A 16,978-nucleotide genomic window follows, 5' to 3' on the forward strand; every position below is an offset into this window, starting at 1 on the left:
TTCATGCTAAGTGCAGTACCTTGTTGAAACCAAACACAACCAAGAAGTTGCCTTGTTAGCGCAGTAGGTAGCGCGTCAGTCTCATAATCTGAAGGTTGTGAGTTCAAGCCTCACACAGGGCATTCTTTTTGATGTCTGTCATGACTTTTGTCCTCACAAGAGTGCATTGGAATTTGAGAATTAAACTCTGTTTCTGATAAAGATGCCTGAACACCTATTGGAACTGACGGCATTTTCCTTGTTGAATAGGACTTTGTTCTGGAAATTTGTGTAATAGAGGAAAAAAGGGGGCATAAAGCATTGTTCTGGTCTTTTTCATAATTTTTGTTCTTAGTGAGCCACAATTCCATTTCTCATGCAGTTCCAAGACATCTGGAAATGTTACAAGTCTTGAGTCAAGGACAATCGTGATGACATATCAGTATTCCAAAAACTTGTCGCAACTGGAAGCAGTGCATCACATGTGCAATTGGAAGTACACCAAACAGAAGTTTTTTTGCTCCGATGCTTTTGATTCTCTCTTGAATTAACAATAAGGTTCCATTCCCATACCGGGAGTCAAACCCTGGCCACCTGGGTGAAAACCAGGAATCCTGACCGCTAGACCATATGGGAAGCTGAAAGCTACTGACTTCAATGTTTCATTCAAGCAAAATTTGTCTTGCCGACAGTGTACATTTATTCATGCTAAGTGCAGTACCTTGTTGAAACCAAACACATTCAAGAAGTTGCCTTGTTAGCGCAGTAGGTAGCGCGTCAGTCTCATAATCTGAAGGTCATGAGTTCAAGCCTCACACAGGGCATTCTTTTTGATGTCTGTCATGACTTTTGTCCTCACAAGAGTGCATTGGAATTTGAGAATTATACTTTGTTTCTGATAAAGTTGCCTGAACACCTATTGGAACTGACGGCATTTTCCTTGTTGAATAGGACTTTGTTCTGGAAATTTGTGTAATAGAGGAAAAAAGGGGGCATAAAGCATTGTTCTGTTTTTTTTCATAATTTTTGTTCTTAGTGAGCCACAATTCCATTTCTCATGCAGTTCCAAGACATCTGGAAATGTTACAAGTCTTGAGTCAAGGACAATCGTGATGACATATCAGTATTCCAAAAACTTGTCGCAACTGGAAGCAGTGCATCACATGTGCAATTGGAAGTACACCAGACAGAAGTTTTTTTGCTCCGATGCTTTTGATTCTCTCTTGAATTAACAATAAGGTTCCATTCCCATACCAGGAGTCGAACCCAGGCCGCCTGGGTGAAAACCAGGAATCCTGACCGCTAGACCATATGGGAAGCTGAAAGCTACTGAATTCAATGTTTCATACAAGCAAAATTTGTCTTGCCGACAGTGTACATTTATTCATGCTAAGTGCAGTACCTTGTTGAAACCAAACACAACCAAGAAGTTGCCTTGTTAGCGCAGTAGGTAGCGCGTCAGTCTCATAATCTGAAGGTCGTGAGTTCAAGCCTCACACAGGGCATTCTTTTTGATGTCTGTCATGACTTTTGTCCTCACAAGAGTGCATTGGAATTTGAGAATTAAACTCTGTTTCTGATAAAGATGCCTGAACACCTATTGGAACTGACGGCATTTTCCTTGTTGAATAGGACTTTGTTCTGGAAATTTGTGTAATAGAGGAAAAAAGGGGGCATAAAGCATTGTTCTGGTCTTTTTCATAATTTTTGTTCTTAGTGAGCCACAATTCCATTTCTCATGCAGTTCCAAGACATCTGGAAATGTTACAAGTCTTGAGTCAAGGACAATCGTGATGACATATCAGTATTCCAAAAACTTGTCGCAACTGGAAGCAGTGCATCACATGTGCAATTGGAAGTACACCAAACAGAAGTTTTTTTGCTCCGATGCTTTTGATTCTCTCTTGAATTAACAATAAGGTTCCATTCCCATACCGGGAGTCAAACCCGGGCCGCCTGGGTGAAAACCAGGAATCCTGACCGCTAGACCATATGGGAAGCTGAAAGCTGCTGACTTCAATGTTTCATACAAGCAAAATTTGTCTTTCCGACATTGTACATTTATTCATGCTAAGTGCAGTACCTTGTTGAAACCAAACACAACCAATTCCATTTATCATGCAGTTCCAAGACATCTGGAAATGTTACAAGTCTTGAGTCAAGGACAATCGTGATGACATATCAGTATTCCAAAAACTTGTCGCAACTGGAAGCAGTGCATCACATGTGCAATTGGAAGTACACCAAACAGAAGTTTTTTTGCTCCGATGCTTTTGATTCTCTCTTGAATTAACAATAAGGTTCCATTTCCATTTCTCATGCAGTTCCAAGACATCTGGAAATGTTACAAGTCTTGAGTCAAGGACAATCGTGATGACATATCAGTATTCCAAAAACTTGTCGCAACTGGAAGCAGTGCATCACATGTGCAATTGGAAGTACACCAAACAGAAGTTTTTTTGCTCCGATGCTTTTGATTCTCTCTTGAATTAACAATAAGGTTCCATTCGCATACCGGGAGTCAAACCCGGGCCGCCTGGGTGAAAACCAGGAATCCTGACCGCTAGACCATATGGGAAGCTGAAAGCTACTGACTTCAATGTTTCATTCAAGCAAAATTTGTCTTGCCAACAGTGTACATTTATTAATGCTAAGTGCAGTACCTTGTTGAAACCAAACACATCCAAGAAGTTGCCTTGTTAGCGCAGTAGGTAGCGCGTCAGTCTCATAATCTGAAGGTCGTGAGTTCAAGACTCACACAGGGCATTCTTTTTGATGTCTGTCATGACTTTTGTCCTCACAAGAGTGCATTGGAATTTGAGAATTAAACTCTGTTTCTGATAAAGTTGCCTGAACACCTATTGGAACTGACGGCATTTTCCTTGTTGAATAGGACTTTGTTCTGGAAATTTGTGTAATAGAGGAAAAAAGGGGGCATAAAGCATTGTTCTGGTCTTTTTCATAATTTTTGTTCTTAGTGAGCCACAATTACATTTCTCATGCAGTTCCAAGACATCTGGAAATGTTACAAGTCTTGAGTCAAGGACAATCGTGATGACATATCAGTATTCCAAAAACTTGTCGCAACTGGAAGCAGTGAAAACCAGGAATCCTGACCGCTAGACCATATGGGAAGCTGAAAGCTACTGACTTCAATGTTTCATTCAAGCAAAATTTGTCTTGCCGACAGTGTACATTTATTCATGCTAAGTGCAGTACCTTGTTGAAACCAAACACATTCAAGAAGTTGCCTTGTTAGCGCAGTAGGTAGCGCGTCAGTCTCATAATCTGAAGGTCATGAGTTCAAGCCTCACAAAGGGCATTCTTTTTGATGTCTGTCATGACTTTTGTCCTCACAAGAGTGCATTGGAATTTGAGAATTATACTCTGTTTCTGATAAAGTTGCCTTAACACCTATTGGAACTGACGGCATTTTCCTTGTTGAATAGGACTTTGTTCTGGAAATTTGTGTAATAGAGGAAAAAAGGGGGCATAAAGCATTGTTCTGGTCTTTTTCATAATTTTTGTTCTTAGTGAGCCACAATTCCATTTCTCATGCAGTTCCAAGACATCTGGAAATGTTACAAGTCTTGAGTCAAGGACAATCGTGATGACATATCAGTATTCCAAAAACTTGTCGCAACTGGAAGCAGTGCATCACATGTGCAATTGGAAGTACACCAAACAGAAGTTTTTTTGCTCCGATGCTTTTGATTCTCTCTTGAATTAACAATAAGGTTCCATTCCCATACCGGGAGTAAAACCCGGGCCGCCTGGGTGAAAACCAGGAATCCTGACCGCTAGACCATATGGGAAGCTGAAAGCTGCTGACTTCAATGTTTCATACAAGCAAAATTTGTCTTTCCGACAGTGTACATTTATTCATGCTAAGTGCAGAACCTTGTTGAAACCAAACACAACCAATTCCATTTCTCATGCAGTTCCAAGACATCTGGAAATGTTACAAGTCTTGAGTCAAGGACAATCGTGATGACATATCAGTATTCCAAAAACTTGTCGCAACTGGAAGCAGTGCATCACATGTGCAATTGGAAGTACACCAAACAGAAGTTTTTTTGCTCCGATGCTTTTGATTCTCTCTTGAATTAACAATAAGGTTCCATTTCCATTTCTCATGCAGTTCCAAGACATCTGGAAATGTTACAAGTCTTGAGTCAAGGACAATCGTGATGACATATCAGTATTCCAAAAACTTGTCGCAACTGGAAGCAGTGCATCACATGTGCAATTGGAAGTACACCAAACAGAAGTTTTTTTGCTCCGATGCTTTTGATTCTCTCTTGAATTAACAATAAGGTTCCATTCCCATACCGGGAGTCAAACCCGGGCCGCCTGGGTGAAAACCAGGAATCCTGACCGCTAGACCATATGGGAAGCTGAAAGCTGCTGACTTCAATGTTTCATACAAGCAAAATTTGTCTTTCCGACATTGTACATTTATTCATGCTAAGTGCAGTACCTTGTTGAAACCAAACACAACCAATTCCATTTATCATGCAGTTCCAAGACATCTGGAAATGTTACAAGTCTTGAGTCAAGGACAATCGTGATGACATATCAGTATTCCAAAAACTTGTCGCAACTGGAAGCAGTGCATCACATGTGCAATTGGAAGTACACCAAACAGAAGTTTTTTTGCTCCGATGCTTTTGATTCTCTCTTGAATTAACAATAAGGTTCCATTTCCATTTCTCATGCAGTTCCAAGACATCTGGAAATGTTACAAGTCTTGAGTCAAGGACAATCGTGATGACATATCAGTATTCCAAAAACTTGTCGCAACTGGAAGCAGTGCATCACATGTGCAATTGGAAGTACACCAAACAGAAGTTTTTTTGCTCCGATGCTTTTGATTCTCTCTTGAATTAACAATAAGGTTCCATTCGCATACCGGGAGTCAAACCCGGGCCGCCTGGGTGAAAACCAGGAATCCTGACCGCTAGACCATATGGGAAGCTGAAAGCTACTGACTTCAATGTTTCATTCAAGCAAAATTTGTCTTGCCAACAGTGTACATTTATTAATGCTAAGTGCAGTACCTTGTTGAAACCAAACACATCCAAGAAGTTGCCTTGTTAGCGCAGTAGGTAGCGCGTCAGTCTCATAATCTGAAGGTCGTGAGTTCAAGACTCACACAGGGCATTCTTTTTGATGTCTGTCATGACTTTTGTCCTCACAAGAGTGCATTGGAATTTGAGAATTAAACTCTGTTTCTGATAAAGTTGCCTGAACACCTATTGGAACTGACGGCATTTTCCTTGTTGAATAGGACTTTGTTCTGGAAATTTGTGTAATAGAGGAAAAAAGGGGGCATAAAGCATTGTTCTGGTCTTTTTCATAATTTTTGTTCTTAGTGAGCCACAATTACATTTCTCATGCAGTTCCAAGACATCTGGAAATGTTACAAGTCTTGAGTCAAGGACAATCGTGATGACATATCAGTATTCCAAAAACTTGTCGCAACTGGAAGCAGTGAAAACCAGGAATCCTGACCGCTAGACCATATGGGAAGCTGAAAGCTACTGACTTCAATGTTTCATTCAAGCAAAATTTGTCTTGCCGACAGTGTACATTTATTCATGCTAAGTGCAGTACCTTGTTGAAACCAAACACATTCAAGAAGTTGCCTTGTTAGCGCAGTAGGTAGCGCGTCAGTCTCATAATCTGAAGGTCATGAGTTCAAGCCTCACAAAGGGCATTCTTTTTGATGTCTGTCATGACTTTTGTCCTCACAAGAGTGCATTGGAATTTGAGAATTATACTCTGTTTCTGATAAAGTTGCCTTAACACCTATTGGAACTGACGGCATTTTCCTTGTTGAATAGGACTTTGTTCTGGAAATTTGTGTAATAGAGGAAAAAAGGGGGCATAAAGCATTGTTCTGGTCTTTTCATAATTTTTGTTCTTAGTGAGCCACAATTCCATTTCTCATGCAGTTCCAAGACATCTGGAAATGTTACAAGTCTTGAGTCAAGGACAATCGTGATGACATATCAGTATTCCAAAAACTTGTCGCAACTGGAAGCAGTGCATCACATGTGCAATTGGAAGTACACCAAACAGAAGTTTTTTTGCTCCGATGCTTTTGATTCTCTCTTGAATTAACAATAAGGTTCCATTCCCATACCGGGAGTCAAACCCGGGCCGCCTGGGTGAAAACCAGGAATCCTGACCGCTAGACCATATGGGAAGCTGAAAGCTGCTGACTTCAATGTTTCATACAAGCAAAATTTGTCTTTCCGACAGTGTACATTTATTCATGCTAAGTGCAGAACCTTGTTGAAACCAAACACAACCAATTCCATTTCTCATGCAGTTCCAAGACATCTGGAAATGTTACAAGTCTTGAGTCAAGGACAATCATGATGACATATCAGTATTCCAAAAACTTGTCGCAACTGGAAGCAGTGCATCACATGTGCAATTGGAAGTACACCAAACAGAAGTTTTTTTGCTCCGATGCTTTTGATTCTCTCTTGAATTAACAATAAGGTTCCATTTCCATTTCTCATGCAGTTCCAAGACATCTGGAAATGTTACAAGTCTTGAGTCAAGGACAATCGTGATGACATATCAGTATTCCAAAAACTTGTCGCAACTGGAAGCAGTGCATCACATGTGCAATTGGAAGTACACCAAACAGAAGTTTTTTTGCTCCGATGCTTTTGATTCTCTCTTGAATTAACAATAAGGTTCCATTCCCATACCGGGAGTCGAACCCGGGCCGCCTGGGTGAAAACCAGGAATCCTGACCGCTAGACCATATGGGAAGCTGAAAGCTACTGAATTCAATGTTTCATACAAGCAAAATTTGTCTTGCCGACAGTGTACATTTATTCATGCTAAGTGCAGTACCTTGTTGAAACCAAACACAACCAAGAAGTTGCCTTGTTAGCGCAGTAGGTAGCGCGTCAGTCTCATAATCTGAAGGTCGTGAGTTCAAGCCTCACAAAGGGCATTCTTTTTGATGTCTGTCATGACTTTTGTCCTCACAAGAGTGCATTGGAATTTGAGAATTATACTCTGTTTCTGATAAAGTTGCCTAAACACCTATTGGAACTGACGGCATTTTCCTTGGTGAATAGGACTTTTTTCTGGAAATTTGTGTAATAGAGGAAAAAAGGGGGCATAAAGCATTGTTCTGTTTGTTTTCATAATTTTTGTTCTTAGTGAGCCACAATTCCATTTCTCATGCAGTTCCAAGACATCTGGAAATGTTACAAGTCTTGAGTCAAGGACAATCGTGATGACATATCAGTATTCCAAAAACTTGTCGCAACTGGAAGCAGTGCATCACATGTGCAATTGGAAGTACACCAAACAGAAGTTTTTTTGCTCCGATGCTTTTGATTCTCTCTTGAATTAACAATAAGGTTCCATTCCCATACCGGGAGTCAAACCCGGGCCGCCTGGGTGAAAACCAGGAATCCTGACCGCTAGACCATATGGGAAGCTGAAAGCTGCTGACTTCAATGTTTCATACAAGCAAAATTTGTCTTTCCGACAGTGTACATTTATTCATGCTAAGTGCAGTACCTTGTTGAAACCAAACACAACCAATTCCATTTCTCATGCAGTTCCAAGACATCTGGAAATGTTACAAGTCTTGAGTCAAGGACAATCGTGATGACATATCAGTATTCCAAAAACTTGTCGCAACTGGAAGCAGTGCATCACATGTGCAATTGGAAGTACACCAAACAGAAGTTTTTTTGCTCCGATGCTTTTGATTCTCTCTTGAATTAACAATAAGGTTCCATTTCCATTTCTCATGCAGTTCCAAGACATCTGGAAATGTTACAAGTCTTGAGTCATGGACAATCGTGATGACATATCAGTATTCCAAAAACTTGTCGCAACTGGAAGCAGTGCATCACATGTGCAATTGGAAGTACACCAAACAGAAGTTTTTTTGCTCCGATGCTTTTGATTCTCTCTTGAATTAACAATAAGGTTCCATTCCCATACCGGGAGTCGAACCCGGGCCGCCTGGGTGAAAACCAGGAATCCTGACCGCTAGACCATATGGGAAGCTGAAAGCTACTGAATTCAATGTTTCATACAAGCAAAATTTGTCTTGCCGACAGTGTACATTTATTCATGCTAAGTGCAGTACCTTGTTGAAACCAAACACAACCAAGAAGTTGCCTTGTTAGCGCAGTAGGTAGCGCGTCAGTCTCATAATCTGAAGGTCGTGAGTTCAAGCCTCACAAAGGGCATTCTTTTTGATGTCTGTCATGACTTTTGTCCTCACAAGAGTGCATTGGAATTTGAGAATTATACTCTGTTTCTGATAAAGTTGCCTAAACACCTATTGGAACTGACGGCATTTTCCTTGGTGAATAGGACTTTTTTCTGGAAATTTGTGTAATAGAGGAAAAAAGGGGGCATAAAGCATTGTTCTGTTTGTTTTCATAATTTTTGTTCTTAGTGAGCCACAATTCCATTTCTCATGCAGTTCCAAGACATCTGGAAATGTTACAAGTCTTGAGTCAAGGACAATCGTGATGACATATCAGTATTCCAAAAACTTGCCGCAACTGGAAGCAGTGCATCACATGTGCAATTGGAAGTACACCAAACAGAAGTTTTTTTGCTCCGATGCTTTTGATTCTCTCTTGAATTAACAATAAGGTTCCACCCCTGCGGAATCCACAAAGCCATTCGCAGCACTGTTAAAATGATGCACACATTGCCACCCGCAATGTGCAGTACCTTGTTGAAACCAAACACATTCAAGAAGTTGCCTTGTTAGCGCAGTAGGTAGCGCGTCAGTCTCATAATCTGAAGGTCATGAGTTCAAGCCTCACAAAGGGCATTCTTTTTGATGTCTGTCATGACTTTTGTCCTCACAAGAGTGCATTGGAATTTGAGAATTATACTCTGTTTCTGATAAAGTTGCCTTAACACCTATTGGAACTGACGGCATTTTCCTTGTTGAATAGGACTTTGTTCTGGAAATTTGTGTAATAGAGGAAAAAAGGGGGCATAAAGCATTGTTCTGGTCTTTTTCATAATTTTTGTTCTTAGTGAGCCACAATTCCATTTCTCATGCAGTTCCAAGACATCTGGAAATGTTACAAGTCTTGAGTCAAGGACAATCGTGATGACATATCAGTATTCCAAAAACTTGTCGCAACTGGAAGCAGTGCATCACATGTGCAATTGGAAGTACACCAAACAGAAGTTTTTTTGCTCCGATGCTTTTGATTCTCTCTTGAATTAACAATAAGGTTCCATTTCCATTTCTCATGCAGTTCCAAGACATCTGGAAATGTTACAAGTCTTGAGTCAAGGACAATCGTGATGACATATCAGTATTCCAAAAACTTGTCGCAACTGGAAGCAGTGCATCACATGTGCAATTGGAAGTACACCAAACAGAAGTTTTTTTGCTCCGATGCTTTTGATTCTCTCTTGAATTAACAATAAGGTTCCATTCCCATACCGGGAGTCGAACCCGGGCCGCCTGGGTGAAAACCAGGAATCCTGACCGCTAGACCATATGGGAAGCTGAAAGCTACTGAATTCAATGTTTCATACAAGCAAAATTTGTCTTGCCGACAGTGTACATTTATTCATGCTAAGTGCAGTACCTTGTTGAAACCAAACACAACCAAGAAGTTGCCTTGTTAGCGCAGTAGGTAGCGCGTCAGTCTCATAATCTGAAGGTCGTGAGTTCAAGCCTCACAAAGGGCATTCTTTTTGATGTCTGTCATGACTTTTGTCCTCACAAGAGTGCATTGGAATTTGAGAATTATACTCTGTTTCTGATAAAGTTGCCTAAACACCTATTGGAACTGACGGCATTTTCCTTGGTGAATAGGACTTTTTTCTGGAAATTTGTGTAATAGAGGAAAAAAGGGGGCATAAAGCATTGTTCTGTTTGTTTTCATAATTTTTGTTCTTAGTGAGCCACAATTCCATTTCTCATGCAGTTCCAAGACATCTGGAAATGTTACAAGTCTTGAGTCAAGGACAATCGTGATGACATATCAGTATTCCAAAAACTTGTCGCAACTGGAAGCAGTGCATCACATGTGCAATTGGAAGTACACCAAACAGAAGTTTTTTTGCTCCGATGCTTTTGATTCTCTCTTGAATTAACAATAAGGTTCCATTCCCATACCGGGAGTCAAACCCGGGCCGCCTGGGTGAAAACCAGGAATCCTGACCGCTAGACCATATGGGAAGCTGAAAGCTGCTGACTTCAATGTTTCATACAAGCAAAATTTGTCTTTCCGACAGTGTACATTTATTCATGCTAAGTGCAGTACCTTGTTGAAACCAAACACAACCAATTCCATTTCTCATGCAGTTCCAAGACATCTGGAAATGTTACAAGTCTTGAGTCAAGGACAATCGTGATGACATATCAGTATTCCAAAAACTTGTCGCAACTGGAAGCAGTGCATCACATGTGCAATTGGAAGTACACCAAACAGAAGTTTTTTTGCTCCGATGCTTTTGATTCTCTCTTGAATTAACAATAAGGTTCCATTTCCATTTCTCATGCAGTTCCAAGACATCTGGAAATGTTACAAGTCTTGAGTCAAGGACAATCGTGATGACATATCAGTATTCCAAAAACTTGTCGCAACTGGAAGCAGTGCATCACATGTGCAATTGGAAGTACACCAAACAGAAGTTTTTTTGCTCCGATGCTTTTGATTCTCTCTTGAATTAACAATAAGGTTCCATTCCCATACCGGGAGTCGAACCCGGGCCGCCTGGGTGAAAACCAGGAATCCTGACCGCTAGACCATATGGGAAGCTGAAAGCTACTGAATTCAATGTTTCATACAAGCAAAATTTGTCTTGCCGACAGTGTACATTTATTCATGCTAAGTGCAGTACCTTGTTGAAACCAAACACAACCAAGAAGTTGCCTTGTTAGCGCAGTAGGTAGCGCGTCAGTCTCATAATCTGAAGGTCGTGAGTTCAAGCCTCACAAAGGGCATTCTTTTTGATGTCTGTCATGACTTTTGTCCTCACAAGAGTGCATTGGAATTTGAGAATTATACTCTGTTTCTGATAAAGTTGCCTAAACACCTATTGGAACTGACGGCATTTTCCTTGGTGAATAGGACTTTTTTCTGGAAATTTGTGTAATAGAGGAAAAAAGGGGGCATAAAGCATTGTTCTGTTTGTTTTCATAATTTTTGTTCTTAGTGAGCCACAATTCCATTTCTCATGCAGTTCCAAGACATCTGGAAATGTTACAAGTCTTGAGTCAAGGACAATCGTGATGACATATCAGTATTCCAAAAACTTGCCGCAACTGGAAGCAGTGCATCACATGTGCAATTGGAAGTACACCAAACAGAAGTTTTTTTGCTCCGATGCTTTTGATTCTCTCTTGAATTAACAATAAGGTTCCACCCCTGCGGAATCCACAAAGCCATTCGCAGCACTGTTAAAATGATGCACACATTGCCACCCGCAATGTGCAGTACCTTGTTGAAACCAAACACATTCAAGAAGTTGCCTTGTTAGCGCAGTAGGTAGCGCGTCAGTCTCATAATCTGAAGGTCATGAGTTCAAGCCTCACAAAGGGCATTCTTTTTGATGTCTGTCATGACTTTTGTCCTCACAAGAGTGCATTGGAATTTGAGAATTATACTCTGTTTCTGATAAAGTTGCCTTAACACCTATTGGAACTGACGGCATTTTCCTTGTTGAATAGGACTTTGTTCTGGAAATTTGTGTAATAGAGGAAAAAAGGGGGCATAAAGCATTGTTCTGGTCTTTTTCATAATTTTTGTTCTTAGTGAGCCACAATTCCATTTCTCATGCAGTTCCAAGACATCTGGAAATGTTACAAGTCTTGAGTCAAGGACAATCGTGATGACATATCAGTATTCCAAAAACTTGTCGCAACTGGAAGCAGTGCATCACATGTGCAATTGGAAGTACACCAAACAGAAGTTTTTTTGCTCCGATGCTTTTGATTCTCTCTTGAATTAACAATAAGGTTCCATTCCCATACCGGGAGTCAAACCCGGGCCGCCTGGGTGAAAACCAGGAATCCTGACCGCTAGACCATATGGGAAGCTGAAAGCTGCTGACTTCAATGTTTCATACAAGCAAAATTTGTCTTTCCGACAGTGTACATTTATTCATGCTAAGTGCAGTACCTTGTTGAAACCAAACACAACCAATTCCATTTCTCATGCAGTTCCAAGACATCTGGAAATGTTACAAGTCTTGAGTCAAGGACAATCGTGATGACATATCAGTATTCCAAAAACTTGTCGCAACTGGAAGCAGTGCATCACATGTGCAATTGGAAGTACACCAAACAGAAGTTTTTTTGCTCCGATGCTTTTGATTCTCTCTTGAATTAACAATAAGGTTCCATTTCCATTTCTCATGCAGTTCCAAGACATCTGGAAATGTTACAAGTCTTGAGTCAAGGACAATCGTGATGACATATCAGTATTCCAAAAACTTGTCGCAACTGGAAGCAGTGCATCACATGTGCAATTGGAAGTACACCAAACAGAAGTTTTTTTGCTCCGATGCTTTTGATTCTCTCTTGAATTAACAATAAGGTTCCATTCCCATACCGGGAGTCGAACCCGGGCCGCCTGGGTGAAAACCAGGAATCCTGACCGCTAGACCATATGGGAAGCTGAAAGCTACTGAATTCAATGTTTCATACAAGCAAAATTTGTCTTGCCGACAGTGTACATTTATTCATGCTAAGTGCAGTACCTTGTTGAAACCAAACACAACCAAGAAGTTGCCTTATTAGCGCAGTAGGTAGCGCGTCAGTCTCATAATCTGAAGGTCGTGAGTTCAAGCCTCACAAAGGGCATTCTTTTTGATGTCTGTCATGACTTTTGTCCTCACAAGAGTGCATTGGAATTTGAGAATTATACTCTGTTTCTGATAAAGTTGCCTAAACACCTATTGGAACTGACGGCATTTTCCTTGGTGAATAGGACTTTTTTCTGGAAATTTGTGTAATAGAGGAAAAAAGGGGGCATAAAGCATTGTTCTGTTTGTTTTCATAATTTTTGTTCTTAGTGAGCCACAATTCCATTTCTCATGCAGTTCCAAGACATCTGGAAATGTTACAAGTCTTGAGTCAAGGACAATCGTGATGACATATCAGTATTCCAAAAACTTGCCGCAACTGGAAGCAGTGCATCACATGTGCAATTGGAAGTACACCAAACAGAAGTTTTTTTGCTCCGATGCTTTTGATTCTCTCTTGAATTAACAATAAGGTTCCACCCCTGCGGAATCCACAAAGCCATTCGCAGCACTGTTAAAATGATGCACACATTGCCACCCGCAATGTGCAGTACCTTGTTGAAACCAAACACATTCAAGAAGTTGCCTTGTTAGCGCAGTAGGTAGCGCGTCAGTCTCATAATCTGAAGGTCATGAGTTCAAGCCTCACAAAGGGCATTCTTTTTGATGTCTGTCATGACTTTTGTCCTCACAAGAGTGCATTGGAATTTGAGAATTATACTCTGTTTCTGATAAAGTTGCCTTAACACCTATTGGAACTGACGGCATTTTCCTTGTTGAATAGGACTTTGTTCTGGAAATTTGTGTAATAGAGGAAAAAAGGGGGCATAAAGCATTGTTCTGGTCTTTTTCATAATTTTTGTTCTTAGTGAGCCACAATTCCATTTCTCATGCAGTTCCAAGACATCTGGAAATGTTACAAGTCTTGAGTCAAGGACAATCGTGATGACATATCAGTATTCCAAAAACTTGTCGCAACTGGAAGCAGTGCATCACATGTGCAATTGGAAGTACACCAAACAGAAGTTTTTTTGCTCCGATGCTTTTGATTCTCTCTTGAATTAACAATAAGGTTCCATTCCCATACCGGGAGTCAAACCCGGGCCGCCTGGGTGAAAACCAGGAATCCTGACCGCTAGACCATATGGGAAGCTGAAAGCTGCTGACTTCAATGTTTCATACAAGCAAAATTTGTCTTTCCGACATTGTACATTTATTCATGCTAAGTGCAGTACCTTGTTGAAACCAAACACAACCAATTCCATTTATCATGCAGTTCCAAGACATCTGGAAATGTTACAAGTCTTGAGTCAAGGACAATCGTGATGACATATCAGTATTCCAAAAACTTGTCGCAACTGGAAGCAGTGCATCACATGTGCAATTGGAAGTACACCAAACAGAAGTTTTTTTGCTCCGATGCTTTTGATTCTCTCTTGAATTAACAATAAGGTTCCATTTCCATTTCTCATGCAGTTCCAAGACATCTGGAAATGTTACAAGTCTTGAGTCAAGGACAATCGTGATGACATATCAGTATTCCAAAAACTTGTCGCAACTGGAAGCAGTGCATCACATGTGCAATTGGAAGTACACCAAACAGAAGTTTTTTTGCTCCGATGCTTTTGATTCTCTCTTGAATTAACAATAAGGTTCCATTCGCATACCGGGAGTCAAACCCGGGCCGCCTGGGTGAAAACCAGGAATCCTGACCGCTAGACCATATGGGAAGCTGAAAGCTACTGACTTCAATGTTTCATTCAAGCAAAATTTGTCTTGCCAACAGTGTACATTTATTAATGCTAAGTGCAGTACCTTGTTGAAACCAAACACATCCAAGAAGTTGCCTTGTTAGCACAGTAGGTAGCGCGTCAGTCTCATAATCTGAAGGTCGTGAGTTCAAGACTCACACAGGGCATTCTTTTTGATGTCTGTCATGACTTTTGTCCTCACAAGAGTGCATTGGAATTTGAGAATTAAACTCTGTTTCTGATAAAGTTGCCTGAACACCTATTGGAACTGACGGCATTTTCCTTGTTGAATAGGACTTTGTTCTGGAAATTTGTGTAATAGAGGAAAAAAGGGGGCATAAAGCATTGTTCTGGTCTTTTTCATAATTTTTGTTCTTAGTGAGCCACAATTACATTTCTCATGCAGTTCCAAGACATCTGGAAATGTTACAAGTCTTGAGTCAAGGACAATCGTGATGACATATCAGTATTCCAAAAACTTGTCGCAACTGGAAGCAGTGAAAACCAGGAATCCTGACCGCTAGACCATATGGGAAGCTGAAAGCTACTGACTTCAATGTTTCATTCAAGCAAAATTTGTCTTGCCGACAGTGTACATTTATTCATGCTAAGTGCAGTACCTTGTTGAAACCAAACACATTCAAGAAGTTGCCTTGTTAGCGCAGTAGGTAGCGCGTCAGTCTCATAATCTGAAGGTCATGAGTTCAAGCCTCACAAAGGGCATTCTTTTTGATGTCTGTCATGACTTTTGTCCTCACAAGAGTGCATTGGAATTTGAGAATTATACTCTGTTTCTGATAAAGTTGCCTTAACACCTATTGGAACTGACGGCATTTTCCTTGTTGAATAGGACTTTGTTCTGGAAATTTGTGTAATAGAGGAAAAAAGGGGGCATAAAGCATTGTTCTGGTCTTTTTCATAATTTTTGTTCTTAGTGAGCCACAATTCCATTTCTCATGCAGTTCCAAGACATCTGGAAATGTTACAAGTCTTGAGTCAAGGACAATCGTGATGACATATCAGTATTCCAAAAACTTGTCGCAACTGGAAGCAGTGCATCACATGTGCAATTGGAAGTACACCAAACAGAAGTTTTTTTGCTCCGATGCTTTTGATTCTCTCTTGAATTAACAATAAGGTTCCATTCCCATACCGGGAGTCAAACCCGGGCCGCCTGGGTGAAAACCAGGAATCCTGACCGCTAGACCATATGGGAAGCTGAAAGCTGCTGACTTCAATGTTTCATACAAGCAAAATTTGTCTTTCCGACAGTGTACATTTATTCATGCTAAGTGCAGAACCTTGTTGAAACCAAACACAACCAATTCCATTTCTCATGCAGTTCCAAGACATCTGGAAATGTTACAAGTCTTGAGTCAAGGACAATCGTGATGACATATCAGTATTCCAAAAACTTGTCGCAACTGGAAGCAGTGCATCACATGTGCAATTGGAAGTACACCAAACAGAAGTTTTTTTGCTCCGATGCTTTTGATTCTCTCTTGAATTAACAATAAGGTTCCATTTCCATTTCTCATGCAGTTCCAAGACATCTGGAAATGTTACAAGTCTTGAGTCAAGGACAATCGTGATGACATATCAGTATTCCAAAAACTTGTCGCAACTGGAAGCAGTGCATCACATGTGCAATTGGAAGTACACCAAACAGAAGTTTTTTTGCTCCGATGCTTTTGATTCTCTCTTGAATTAACAATAAGGTTCCATTCCCATACCGGGAGTCAAACCCGGGCCGCCTGGGTGAAAACCAGGAATCCTGACCGCTAGACCATATGGGAAGCTGAAAGCTGCTGACTTCAATGTTTCATACAAGCAAAATTTGTCTTTCCGACAGTGTACATTTATTCATGCTAAGTGCAGTACCTTGTTGAAACCAAACACAACCAATTCCATTTCTCATGCAGTTCCAAGACATCTGGAAATGTTACAAGTCTTGAGTCAAGGACAATCGTGATGACATATCAGTATTCCAAAAACTTGTCGCAACTGGAAGCAGTGCATCACATGTGCAATTGGAAGTACACCAAACAGAAGTTTTTTTGCTCCGATGCTTTTGATTCTCTCTTGAATTAACAATAAGGTTCCATTTCCATTTCTCATGCAGTTCCAAGACATCTGGAAATGTTACAAGTCTTGAGTCAAGGACAATCGTGATGACATATCAGTATTCCAAAAACTTGTCGCAACTGGAAGCAGTGCATCACATGTGCAATTGGAAGTACACCAAACAGAAGTTTTTTTGCTCCGATGCTTTTGATTCTCTCTTGAATTAACAATAAGGTTCCATTCCCATACCGGGAGTCGAACCCGGGCCGCCTGGGTGAAAACCAGGAATCCTGACCGCTAGACCATATGGGAAGCTGAAAGCTACTGAATTCAATGTTTCATACAAGCAAAATTTGTCTTGCCGACAGTGTACATTTATTCATGCTAAGTGCAGTACCTTG

General features: G+C 40.6%; 38 non-coding genes across 38 annotated transcripts; 17 read left to right on the forward strand and 21 right to left on the reverse strand.

Annotated features, from left to right (window-relative positions):
* Positions 1-49: 49 nt before the first annotated feature.
* Positions 50-122, forward strand: TRNAM-CAU (transfer RNA methionine (anticodon CAU)). Its single transcript has one exon. It is a non-coding gene; the product is annotated as a tRNA-Met (tRNA).
* A 421-nt stretch (positions 123-543) lies between these two features.
* TRNAE-UUC (transfer RNA glutamic acid (anticodon UUC)) lies at positions 544-615 on the reverse strand. The gene has a single exon. It is a non-coding gene; the product is annotated as a tRNA-Glu (tRNA).
* A 115-nt stretch (positions 616-730) lies between these two features.
* Positions 731-803, forward strand: TRNAM-CAU (transfer RNA methionine (anticodon CAU)). The gene has a single exon. It is a non-coding gene; the product is annotated as a tRNA-Met (tRNA).
* A 421-nt stretch (positions 804-1,224) lies between these two features.
* TRNAE-UUC (transfer RNA glutamic acid (anticodon UUC)) lies at positions 1,225-1,296 on the reverse strand. Its single transcript has one exon. It is a non-coding gene; the product is annotated as a tRNA-Glu (tRNA).
* A 115-nt stretch (positions 1,297-1,411) lies between these two features.
* On the forward strand, positions 1,412-1,484 carry TRNAM-CAU (transfer RNA methionine (anticodon CAU)). Its single transcript has one exon. It is a non-coding gene; the product is annotated as a tRNA-Met (tRNA).
* Positions 1,485-1,905: 421 nt separating this feature from the next.
* On the reverse strand, positions 1,906-1,977 carry TRNAE-UUC (transfer RNA glutamic acid (anticodon UUC)). Its single transcript has one exon. It is a non-coding gene; the product is annotated as a tRNA-Glu (tRNA).
* Positions 1,978-2,485: 508 nt separating this feature from the next.
* On the reverse strand, positions 2,486-2,557 carry TRNAE-UUC (transfer RNA glutamic acid (anticodon UUC)). Its single transcript has one exon. It is a non-coding gene; the product is annotated as a tRNA-Glu (tRNA).
* A 115-nt stretch (positions 2,558-2,672) lies between these two features.
* Positions 2,673-2,745, forward strand: TRNAM-CAU (transfer RNA methionine (anticodon CAU)). Its single transcript has one exon. It is a non-coding gene; the product is annotated as a tRNA-Met (tRNA).
* Positions 2,746-3,228: 483 nt separating this feature from the next.
* Positions 3,229-3,301, forward strand: TRNAM-CAU (transfer RNA methionine (anticodon CAU)). The gene has a single exon. It is a non-coding gene; the product is annotated as a tRNA-Met (tRNA).
* Positions 3,302-3,722: 421 nt separating this feature from the next.
* TRNAE-UUC (transfer RNA glutamic acid (anticodon UUC)) lies at positions 3,723-3,794 on the reverse strand. Its single transcript has one exon. It is a non-coding gene; the product is annotated as a tRNA-Glu (tRNA).
* Positions 3,795-4,302: 508 nt separating this feature from the next.
* TRNAE-UUC (transfer RNA glutamic acid (anticodon UUC)) lies at positions 4,303-4,374 on the reverse strand. Its single transcript has one exon. It is a non-coding gene; the product is annotated as a tRNA-Glu (tRNA).
* Positions 4,375-4,882: 508 nt separating this feature from the next.
* Positions 4,883-4,954, reverse strand: TRNAE-UUC (transfer RNA glutamic acid (anticodon UUC)). Its single transcript has one exon. It is a non-coding gene; the product is annotated as a tRNA-Glu (tRNA).
* Positions 4,955-5,069: 115 nt separating this feature from the next.
* TRNAM-CAU (transfer RNA methionine (anticodon CAU)) lies at positions 5,070-5,142 on the forward strand. Its single transcript has one exon. It is a non-coding gene; the product is annotated as a tRNA-Met (tRNA).
* Positions 5,143-5,625: 483 nt separating this feature from the next.
* TRNAM-CAU (transfer RNA methionine (anticodon CAU)) lies at positions 5,626-5,698 on the forward strand. The gene has a single exon. It is a non-coding gene; the product is annotated as a tRNA-Met (tRNA).
* A 420-nt stretch (positions 5,699-6,118) lies between these two features.
* Positions 6,119-6,190, reverse strand: TRNAE-UUC (transfer RNA glutamic acid (anticodon UUC)). The gene has a single exon. It is a non-coding gene; the product is annotated as a tRNA-Glu (tRNA).
* Positions 6,191-6,698: 508 nt separating this feature from the next.
* Positions 6,699-6,770, reverse strand: TRNAE-UUC (transfer RNA glutamic acid (anticodon UUC)). Its single transcript has one exon. It is a non-coding gene; the product is annotated as a tRNA-Glu (tRNA).
* A 115-nt stretch (positions 6,771-6,885) lies between these two features.
* TRNAM-CAU (transfer RNA methionine (anticodon CAU)) lies at positions 6,886-6,958 on the forward strand. Its single transcript has one exon. It is a non-coding gene; the product is annotated as a tRNA-Met (tRNA).
* A 421-nt stretch (positions 6,959-7,379) lies between these two features.
* TRNAE-UUC (transfer RNA glutamic acid (anticodon UUC)) lies at positions 7,380-7,451 on the reverse strand. Its single transcript has one exon. It is a non-coding gene; the product is annotated as a tRNA-Glu (tRNA).
* A 508-nt stretch (positions 7,452-7,959) lies between these two features.
* TRNAE-UUC (transfer RNA glutamic acid (anticodon UUC)) lies at positions 7,960-8,031 on the reverse strand. Its single transcript has one exon. It is a non-coding gene; the product is annotated as a tRNA-Glu (tRNA).
* Positions 8,032-8,146: 115 nt separating this feature from the next.
* On the forward strand, positions 8,147-8,219 carry TRNAM-CAU (transfer RNA methionine (anticodon CAU)). Its single transcript has one exon. It is a non-coding gene; the product is annotated as a tRNA-Met (tRNA).
* A 526-nt stretch (positions 8,220-8,745) lies between these two features.
* Positions 8,746-8,818, forward strand: TRNAM-CAU (transfer RNA methionine (anticodon CAU)). Its single transcript has one exon. It is a non-coding gene; the product is annotated as a tRNA-Met (tRNA).
* Positions 8,819-9,439: 621 nt separating this feature from the next.
* Positions 9,440-9,511, reverse strand: TRNAE-UUC (transfer RNA glutamic acid (anticodon UUC)). Its single transcript has one exon. It is a non-coding gene; the product is annotated as a tRNA-Glu (tRNA).
* A 115-nt stretch (positions 9,512-9,626) lies between these two features.
* Positions 9,627-9,699, forward strand: TRNAM-CAU (transfer RNA methionine (anticodon CAU)). Its single transcript has one exon. It is a non-coding gene; the product is annotated as a tRNA-Met (tRNA).
* A 421-nt stretch (positions 9,700-10,120) lies between these two features.
* On the reverse strand, positions 10,121-10,192 carry TRNAE-UUC (transfer RNA glutamic acid (anticodon UUC)). The gene has a single exon. It is a non-coding gene; the product is annotated as a tRNA-Glu (tRNA).
* A 508-nt stretch (positions 10,193-10,700) lies between these two features.
* On the reverse strand, positions 10,701-10,772 carry TRNAE-UUC (transfer RNA glutamic acid (anticodon UUC)). The gene has a single exon. It is a non-coding gene; the product is annotated as a tRNA-Glu (tRNA).
* A 115-nt stretch (positions 10,773-10,887) lies between these two features.
* TRNAM-CAU (transfer RNA methionine (anticodon CAU)) lies at positions 10,888-10,960 on the forward strand. The gene has a single exon. It is a non-coding gene; the product is annotated as a tRNA-Met (tRNA).
* Positions 10,961-11,486: 526 nt separating this feature from the next.
* TRNAM-CAU (transfer RNA methionine (anticodon CAU)) lies at positions 11,487-11,559 on the forward strand. The gene has a single exon. It is a non-coding gene; the product is annotated as a tRNA-Met (tRNA).
* Positions 11,560-11,980: 421 nt separating this feature from the next.
* TRNAE-UUC (transfer RNA glutamic acid (anticodon UUC)) lies at positions 11,981-12,052 on the reverse strand. The gene has a single exon. It is a non-coding gene; the product is annotated as a tRNA-Glu (tRNA).
* A 508-nt stretch (positions 12,053-12,560) lies between these two features.
* Positions 12,561-12,632, reverse strand: TRNAE-UUC (transfer RNA glutamic acid (anticodon UUC)). Its single transcript has one exon. It is a non-coding gene; the product is annotated as a tRNA-Glu (tRNA).
* Positions 12,633-12,747: 115 nt separating this feature from the next.
* TRNAM-CAU (transfer RNA methionine (anticodon CAU)) lies at positions 12,748-12,820 on the forward strand. Its single transcript has one exon. It is a non-coding gene; the product is annotated as a tRNA-Met (tRNA).
* A 526-nt stretch (positions 12,821-13,346) lies between these two features.
* On the forward strand, positions 13,347-13,419 carry TRNAM-CAU (transfer RNA methionine (anticodon CAU)). Its single transcript has one exon. It is a non-coding gene; the product is annotated as a tRNA-Met (tRNA).
* Positions 13,420-13,840: 421 nt separating this feature from the next.
* TRNAE-UUC (transfer RNA glutamic acid (anticodon UUC)) lies at positions 13,841-13,912 on the reverse strand. The gene has a single exon. It is a non-coding gene; the product is annotated as a tRNA-Glu (tRNA).
* A 508-nt stretch (positions 13,913-14,420) lies between these two features.
* Positions 14,421-14,492, reverse strand: TRNAE-UUC (transfer RNA glutamic acid (anticodon UUC)). Its single transcript has one exon. It is a non-coding gene; the product is annotated as a tRNA-Glu (tRNA).
* A 115-nt stretch (positions 14,493-14,607) lies between these two features.
* Positions 14,608-14,680, forward strand: TRNAM-CAU (transfer RNA methionine (anticodon CAU)). The gene has a single exon. It is a non-coding gene; the product is annotated as a tRNA-Met (tRNA).
* Positions 14,681-15,163: 483 nt separating this feature from the next.
* TRNAM-CAU (transfer RNA methionine (anticodon CAU)) lies at positions 15,164-15,236 on the forward strand. The gene has a single exon. It is a non-coding gene; the product is annotated as a tRNA-Met (tRNA).
* A 421-nt stretch (positions 15,237-15,657) lies between these two features.
* TRNAE-UUC (transfer RNA glutamic acid (anticodon UUC)) lies at positions 15,658-15,729 on the reverse strand. Its single transcript has one exon. It is a non-coding gene; the product is annotated as a tRNA-Glu (tRNA).
* Positions 15,730-16,237: 508 nt separating this feature from the next.
* On the reverse strand, positions 16,238-16,309 carry TRNAE-UUC (transfer RNA glutamic acid (anticodon UUC)). The gene has a single exon. It is a non-coding gene; the product is annotated as a tRNA-Glu (tRNA).
* A 508-nt stretch (positions 16,310-16,817) lies between these two features.
* TRNAE-UUC (transfer RNA glutamic acid (anticodon UUC)) lies at positions 16,818-16,889 on the reverse strand. Its single transcript has one exon. It is a non-coding gene; the product is annotated as a tRNA-Glu (tRNA).
* Positions 16,890-16,978: the final 89 nt, after the last annotated feature.

The sequence above is a fragment of the Crinia signifera genome, chromosome 4 (genome assembly GCF_055691185.1).
Source record: "Crinia signifera chromosome 4, ASM5569118v1, whole genome shotgun sequence".
Lineage (NCBI taxonomy): Eukaryota > Metazoa > Chordata > Amphibia > Anura > Myobatrachidae > Crinia > Crinia signifera.